The following is a 9,432-nucleotide window of genomic DNA, read 5'->3' as shown; positions in this document are numbered from 1 at the left end:
GAGTATTAGTGTTACTAATACTGCTGGCTGACTTAGGCCATGCACACGTATGCAGGGAAACGTGACCAATGGAAATCTTTTATTTTATTTGTGGGCCTCAGATTGGATCTGGGAGAAATCATTGCCTCTGTTTCCCAAAGAGCTGCTCCACCATATGCTCTCCACTGCCCCTCACTTTTCTGAAACGTAACTGCTGCCAATGGTGAAATACTAGAATTCCTCTTTCCCACTACAAACACCACAATGGCTCACCACTTGGGCTCCTGGATTTCAGGGTTCAGTTTTGAACTGACCTACAGGATTTCACCTTCATTGGAGAGCATCTTTTATTTGTTAAGAACCCAAAATGTTTGGGTTGCCTATCAGAAGGCACAACTCCATCCATCACTCAAATGTAACAAAGCAGCTGTTTATCATTACATGGCAACTTTACCCAGAAGCTTGGAACGGGCATAAAACTCAGTTGAAAACTGTATTCAGTTGATAATGCGAAAGATATTTAACAAGAAAGTAGCTCTACCCACAGGGCTCCAATACAAACTTCCCTGTTCTTGCAAAATACTCCTAGAATCATTCTTAATCACCAGGAATTAAGGGCTAATACTCTTGATTTAAGTCTGAATTGATTCCAGTGACCTCACAGCAAGTGATGATGTCCTCCTATCAGAGCAAATAAGAGGAGATTTTAGTTCAGCCCAAAGGAGAAGAGATGTAAGGTGACATTGCCCTGTGTTTGCTGTGTGCTTTTGTGAGCATGGTTACAGCAGCTCAGCAGATGTGCAATGATTTGCCAAACTTCAGCCACACAATAGTAAACCTGAGGCCTATGCCTAATTCACAGGAGGCTAAGATTGACTGATTCTCTACAGTCTGACACGGAAGATTAATGGGAGATATGAGAACCCAGTGCATCCATTGACATCTTGGGAAGGTGCTGCCAAGTCACTGTGTTAGTGTTCAGTACCTGGTTGGTACAAACACAAAATTAGAGAGGTGATATTAATGAGGCAAAAGACATTTGTGAAATATTTCAAAGTTATACAAAGTAAACAAAATACTTTGCTACAACCAAGAGTGAAAAATTCTGCATTGATAGTGTTTACCTTTACCTTGTGTACATCAATACATTATGGCACATAAAATGAGAACATCAACACCTCCAAAGCTGTTGGAGCCATCAATTCTGTGCCAAAAGGGATCTAAGCCATGCCTTCTGCACTTTCAGCAGACTGGAATCTTGCAGGACTGGAGCAGGGACACTTGGTCTGAGCATGTTATTAGACACATATGAATCACAGTGACTCTTCTGACCCACCAGCAGCTCCACAGTTTCTCTCAAGTTGCCTCAGTGGCTAAATGAAGCACTCAAACCTAAATGAAAGTATTTTAACTGAAGACACTTTATCTCACTTAGGGGGAAGCTATGAACATGTGCATGGGCCACTGCACCTTAACTTGCAAGCAGCATCATTTTGAACTGCCACAAACTAGTGGTGTCCCAGACAAATGCTGAATCCTTGGAGAAGTAGGCACGGCTCCTCAGCAAACAGCTGTGGGGGAATTAAGTCATTACAGCCCAAAGGTCAAGCAGATGAAAATACAGTCTACACCTTAAAATGTTTAATTTAAATTTTGCCACTAGATTAAAATTACAAATTGAAAATGTTCATTTTCTTCCCACAGTAATATAAATGTCTACTGAAAAACTGAACAAAATGCACCCTTAAGCTAATTATTATGCACTCAATGTTGACTACAATGCAGGAAACCAGCTCTGTTTCAGCTAAATCATCTCCCCTTCTTTAGGAGGAAAGGTCTATTTCCAGTATTTAGAGGAAAAAAATATACATTATTTCAGTGGATTAGATAGCCTGCTCACTGTTAGCTGTGAGTGCTACAGAAATCTAATAATATGAAGACCCAAAGCCAATTCTGTATGCACACACTGACTCTATACACATACATAAAAGTGCACTGTCAGGAGCCAGGAAATAAGTTACACTTATTACAGTTTATTGCCCACAGTATATTTGTCCTCCCACTACTCCACCTTCTTGAGCAATAGGCATAAGATTCCAAAGCTCTAGAGAGTAGCTTTCCACAGCTATTTTAGAAGCAGCAGACAGACAAGCAATCCTTCACTCCAAATGTTGAACACAGACAGCTCCTACCTGCTGGCCCAAAGAAGAGAGAAAAGAAGAGCATCAGACGTATCAGAGACCTCATCTTCTCAGGACTGGAAACCGTAACGCTGTGCTGTCAGAGAAGATGATTTCTCTCACAGAGAACTTGCTCTGAGCTTTATGAGGTCCCAAGACATCAGACTTTAAAACTACAAGGTAACTGTGCAGAAAAAAAAATAACCTAGAATAGCTTCTGCTTCTTTATGCCAAGAGTTGTTTCAAATGTCCCAGATCCTGAAATAGGAACAGTTGGTGTAAAAGATCCTAAATGCTTTTACTTTACAAGCAAAGGGCTACAAAGATTAAACTGATGATAACTCATATATATTATCCAACATTTTAAACTAGACCAGTTTCTGTAAGCTATCTTGAATCTTTTCTCAGATAATTAATCTTCTCCAAATTCTAGTTGATAGGGACTTTGCATCACAACGAGGAGCCTTGTATGTTCTACATATAACACAGACAGGATTGTTACATCAGGACTGCAGTTTTAAACTGTTGCTTGTTGGCATAGGTTTCTTCAGCTTTCTGTTCACTGCTGGAGTAGATGCAAGTCCCACAGGTATTAGCCACAGGAAGAAACAGAAAACGTTTTTAGAAAGTATAGTACTTGAGGGAAAATAAAAAAGGCTGGCAAATGCCATCTGATATTGCATGGTACAAGGAAACTGCTGAAAAGAACAATATTGCAAGGTTTCTGCACAAATTGTATGAAATTCTGAGAAATCATGTATATGTGTTGGTAACACTGAATTTCTACCAAATGTCCCATTTGAATAAAAATGAGTGTAAGTGCATAAGCCTATGTGACTGCAGTATAAAAATTAAAGTACTTTACATTTACCAGTCATGATAATTTTAATCAAGCCTGCTGCAATTTCACTGAGATGAATAGTTATATCAGAGACTGATTTCGCCCACAGATTTGAATCTCAGCCATACTGACTCTTCTGTATGATTAGTAATACTCAAGCAAAGGAAGAATCCATGATTCTTTATGATTCTTTTCCCCATGCTGCAGTAAGCAGCTCAAATGTGAGAGATGCAAACTATCGGCCTGCATATCAACATACAAGAAAGCTTTCTTTTTACCAGATCCTGTTGATGCCCAGGTAAGTTAGCTACCTGCATGTGGAAGGGAGCCTACAAAAAAGACAGAGAGGGACTTTTTACAAGAGTATATAGTGACAGGACAACGAGGAATGGCCTCAAACAGACAGGCTTAGGTTAGATAATAGGAAAAAAATGCTTGGTGTAAGAGTAGTGAAGCACTGGAACAGGTTGTCCAGAGAAGCTGTGAGTGTCCCATCTCTGCAAGTGTTTAAGGACAAATTGCATGGTATAACCTGGTCTAGTGAAATGTGTCTCTGCCCACACCAGGAGGGTTTGATATGTTATGGATTTGATTCTCTTTTGATTTGATACTACTTTTGAAAAAAAATTAGCCTTTTGGTGTAATATGAAATGACTACACAGGATGCAAACAGTGGAGAAAAAAATCCACCATTCACTCTTATTCACAAGCTGCTATAGACCACACCTTTTTATTATCACTGTTTACTTTTATATTGCTATTCTACTTCTGCATGGATTTTACAATAGTAATTCATAAAAAAGACTATTTATTTTCAGAATGTATCAGAAACAAAGAGTTGCTTCAGTATTTTTTCTGAGCTTGTTTTTTTAAAAAAACTTGTCCAACTTGTCCAGGTGAAATAAGACTTCAAGTAAACAGGTCTGATGCTTACTTGCATGGGAAGGTTTAGCTCCACAGCTTTGCATGGATAAATTTTACATATCTCTGCAGATTTTGTTACAACAGCACAGGAACTTGCTTGTAGACATAAAACTTCAGACTATTCCTCTGGCATTTGAACAAAACAGCAACCATGTAAGCAGGTGTATGTGCTCCTCTACTTGTAGATACCTCTTGGAGGATACATTCTACTAGATAACATTGGCAATTTGGTAACAACTGGGCTGGAATAAAATGCTAATAAGCAGTGAGATTTGCAGAAGAATAAAAAAAGTGTAGCAGGACTCACCTGAGTCAATAAGCCTGTAAGCACTCCTATCCAACAGCTGGTTGTAGGAACAGTAAGATCCAGTAGAAGAGCAGTAAGAAGAAAAACAGAGAGCTGAAGAAAATGTTATAGCAATAGAAAACTGCATTACTACCACAGCCTAGCAACCAACATGTATGCATTCAAGTATGTCTACTGTAAGGACATTAAAAATTTTTCAGTCATGGGGATCAGGAAATTATCTCTTACTGATTAAAAAAATATTCTCTAGGATGCATATCAACTGTAACATTTTGGTTTTATTATTTTTAAAATATCCTAAGTCTTCCTATTATTTATAAAACAATTATATACACTTCAGCTTGCATAAATTATTTGATATATAGGAGATAGACTAGGTTAGCAGCAGGTTTAACTGCTGCTCTCAGCCAATTCTTTCCACTTTGGGAGAACACTAAGCAGCCCCTCTCTTTGCCAGGACATGCCAAACCCTGGGAAGCCCTGCAGGCTCCCAAGACCAGGGCCCTCAGCAGTTGATAAAGCAAACCTACACATCTGATAAGGCACAGCATGAGAATCCTTTCACTGGCCCCTGCGTAATGAATGACAGATCTGATGACATACTGCCACATTTGTTCCTCAATAATAAAAGGCTATTTGTTCTGAGGAAAGCCTGACTCTTCACTGGAAACAACACTGCTGATGACAGCAGCTGGCAACTTGGCGATGACTTGAGTATACAACAAAGAAAACACCCTACTGTTCACAAAAATACAACACAGGTCAGGACTTCAACCCCTCCCTGCATTCAGGATGAGCAGCTTTTGCTTCTCTCACCCTGCTACTACTACAAGCACTTCAGACATGCCCCTGAGACCTCAGGAATTTTATGTTCCTCTTCAACCACTCACAAAACTCTCTGCTTCATCCAGACAACAGGACAAGTGTCAACTGCCTCTCCCCTGGCTGCTGACAGCTCTTGATTGCTATTACACTGACTGGGGCAGGGCAAGTTTCTAAAGCAGAGTTATCAAGTGTTCTATATCCAGAGCCGAGGCCAGCATGGTAAAAACAAGGTTGGGAGCAGCTCCCACAGCAGTGGCTTGCACACAGTTGCCACTTCCTTTGGAAACTTGGTCCCAATAATAGATGCTGAGCTTTCCTACAAACCTGGCCCTTAAAGCCCGTGCCTGTTCCCACTGCAATCAGTGGTGACTGAATCAGTTCTGATTGATTTAATGGGGACAGGCACAGAGACTTAATTAGAAAATTAGTAACTGCAAGGAAAGGAGAGAATGCACAACAGCCTGCCACATGTCTGGAAAGAAGCAAGCAAAGAAGCCAGTTGTCCCTAAGACCAAGATTTTAGCCTCTTACCAAAAAAAGGGAAAATAAGGGATAATAAAAGAGATTGGCAAAATGGGCCTTGAAGCTGTTTTAAACATCTTGTATAATATATAATTGCTTTTCAGCTCTTGAGTATTCTACTTTTAGATCTGTCCCCTGGGAAGAAAATATGAAACATGCTGAAATGCACAGCCCTTAACAGCAACCAGCATTTTCAACTTTCCTTTGTGCTGGAAGTAATTAAAACTTTGCTTAAAACTCCTTGCTATTTGTCAGGTACAAAGACAGATCAAGTCTAAGGTGTGTTTTTCATGTTAGTCCAGCTGAGTGCCAGAGAGGTATTTTTCACCAGCTCTTGTGTTTTAAGAAAATTGAGATTCTCAACTCATTACTCCATGAAAAATCCTAATGTCTAGAGGCTCACAGCCACAACACTCCAGAATTTTTATGTGCTTGGAGCATTACCTGCAGTCATGGTGGGTTTGCATAACAGGCTTGGGGGCTATTTGTGCACTGGTAAATGCACACAGCAGAATGCAGGACCACCAGTGCCAAGCCAAGCTGTACAGTATTAACCCTGGTGTACCCTCTTCTGCAGTGTTTGGGAACTTACTACTCTTTGAGCAAACCATTCCCCTGATGATATTTGAGCTTGTTTTGGACAGAAGTATCTGCTTAATACCTACTGTGACTTGAGCATCAACCATCATCTGCCTATGGGCAGTAAGAGGATCAGGACCTGGGAATATGCAATGGAGTATTTGATTGCATAGATATAGGGTAAGAATTAACTTGCATATATTTTATCAAGGATAAACACTGAATTGTGTTTATTAGCCTGGGTGAAGCCATTTTGTTCTGCCCTCAAATGAGGGAAATATTAGGAGCTCAAGAGACTCTGGCTCTCCCACTTTCAGCTATACATGACACAAATATACCAGTTGCTGGCTCTGATAGGGGTCTGACATGTAGGATGCCAATCCATGAGAAGAATTCTTTGTCTAAAAAAATCTGCCATGTTCAGAGCAGTGTCCTGTTGGAGTTAATGGCTGACTAGCAGTCAAGAAAGAAACCAGAAGCTATAACTTTTCGAATTTTCAAAGCTCCAGAATAGGTTCTAATTCAGCTAACAAGATATATCAACCTAGAATTCAGTATAGAAGGCCAGATATGGGGTCAAAACCTTTGAAGTGGGCAGAAATTTTGCCTGTGAGAATACTGAGATGCAGGCCCTTCATTAGCAGCACCCAGCTCCTTGGCAAAAGTACATCTTGCCTTTCTCCTGCACAACCCTTCATCACTGTGTTGGCTGGGTTAGCAGAGAGCACTTACATCATCTCTACAGCCTCCTGCCTCTGGAACAACAGTACAGAAGCAAAACACCACCGGAGATGAAATGAGGCAACAGAAACATCTAGTGGTGCTGGGACAGCCTGCAACAGCTCGCTTTTGATGTGAAGGTTGGACTTGATGATCTTGGAGGTCTTTCCCAGCCTCAATGACTGATTCTATGCAGCTGCTCAGACAGACAGAGTCCCATGACAGGTCATTTCTGGGTGCAAGCTTTGCCCCTCAGTACAGAAAAAGCAAGTGTTTCTAAAAAGAAATCTCACAGTTGAATGTGCTTAGGGGTTGGTGCACTCTGGTAAGGGCATAATTTCTGGGCATTTACAAAATTTCCTTAAAATGCCATTATTTAGAAGGGCACAGCTAGCATCACAGTTGGGGCATTGCAGTATTTATATAATATTCTCTGAGAAAAATGTGTATGTATCAGGATGACACTGGTAGCCAACATTACATTCAAATATCTTCTGTAATCTCATTATGAGTAATATGCTGTAATTGCCCATTACTGCTTAACTCCCAAAATATTATGAGTTGCTCTCATTCTCTGCCTGCCATAATCTCTTTCTGTGTCTGACTCATGGACAGCTTCTTCCAGACACACTCACATTGGTTAGCACCTCAGGGCTGCACCATCCAGCATCATGCTCATCCAAATGGTTCAGCCTGTGAGGAATTCCGTGTATCTGCATGCACCCCATTTACTTTAAGAGGGTGGCAGACTGCAGGGATGAACTTCCCCATTTGTGAGAACACAGGCTGAAACTACAAACAAAACATATCAGAGCCATCATCCCATTTTGCTTGTACTAAGCCATAATCACAGTTCTTAAGAAATAAATAGGGTAAGCACAGAAATGACAAGGGAATAAAGCACAATCTGTTATTACATTTTTTAATAACGTTTTAAGAACAGGCATTTTTAGATGTCGTGAAAAGGTAGCTACAACATGTAGCTGGATGGCCTCTGCATGGAAGAAAATATCACTGTGAAAATGTCTTTGCCCTCTAGGAACTGTTACTTCACACATAATGTACAGTACAAGCAGAGAGGGCTGAGTTCAAAAGTTGTAACTTCGTGGTGGGAAGTGCCTTTTGTGTGAGCCTTATACCCACACATTGTGCTGAGAAAGTGGAAGCCTTTAGTACAAGGCCTTTGCCAGAGCAAAGAGATTTAGAAAAAGAAGTAGCAGGCTATAATACAGAATCAAAAAAGAGAATATCCCCATTTCTCCACTATCTGTGCTATTGAAAGCAGACTTAAGCTCTTGAAAACTTAGATAGGGTTCCCAAAGGAGCTTCTTTGCATGTGACCCTGCATATCCCATAAAATACATTAATTTATCCAACTTGTATATGGAACTTTCTAAGCACATAGACCTTTTGTGTAATTAAAAGTATAATTATATCCATAATGACAACTTCCTTATGGCGGTCATGGGCTGTCCAGATGTGCAACTCCAAGTGCGTCTCTTGGGCTTCATAGGTCCAAAGAGCATAAAACTGAAAACAGTCCTAATTTCACTCCCCTTACTGCGACAGCCACTCGTGTACCCTTTCCTTACTGGAATGCTGATGTATTCATCAGTAGGTATGATTTATTAAAAAACTATGGATATTGACCTAATACCAATATCCAACTGTGACGGGCAAAGACTCTCTTAACGGTTTAAAGTTAGAAAGTGTATGTTTATTACGACGCCGGGCAGCGTGCGGGATGGCTCCCAAATACACACCTCAATTTACAGATGGTCACAGGGTCTTTTATGTACAGGAGTATTGAATACCCAAAACACAAATGCATATTCATAACTCTGGTACATCCCATTCCCCGTTCCGTATGGTAATTAGCCCAAAAAGCCATCAAGCATGGGGAGTTTGTTCTTTAAAATGGGTCGGTGGTCTTTTTTATAGGGTGGGTTCCCAAAATGATGAAGTAAGATGGGTCTTCCTCTCTTTGACTTTTTAACCTTTAGTGTTAGTGACAGCTGAATCCTGTTTTCCAGGACTGTTTGATTTATGATTGTATTGTCTATTGATTATTCAGGATGCAAAAGCCTAGTTTGACAGCTTCCCTGATTTATCAGTTCCTTCAGTCTGGCCTCTTTTAACAAAAAGCGAAGTCCTAGCTACATTATCTCAGCACTATCTATTTTGACTTAAAGTCTTTAATTCTTCTAAATCAATGCTTCAGGTATTTAATGGATTTGTTATGCAAAATATTACTTCATGTAGCAAACATCATTTTTAATGTTTTTCTGGGAGCATCCCAGGGCTGAGGTCCCGTGTCATTGCTCCCTGTTACCAAAACACAACACCCTGTTTGCAGTCCTGGTTTAGCTGCCAACAGCGCCCGCCCAGCTGGAGCCTGGGGAAACTCTCCATCCTTGGTCTGCCACCACCTTCGCCAGGCACAGCCACCTTTCGTGGCTAATGGAGAAGGGGAGAAAACAGACAGGATCAGAAGAACCAGCGCAGAACTCCTGCTGAGGAGTCACCACTGTCGCATTGCCGCCCTCGCTGCGCGG

Source organism: Zosterops lateralis, assembly GCF_965231275.1.
Source record: "Zosterops lateralis genome assembly, chromosome: 2".
Classification (NCBI taxonomy): Eukaryota; Metazoa; Chordata; class Aves; order Passeriformes; family Zosteropidae; genus Zosterops; species Zosterops lateralis.
Note: the sequence above shows the minus strand (reverse complement) of the source record.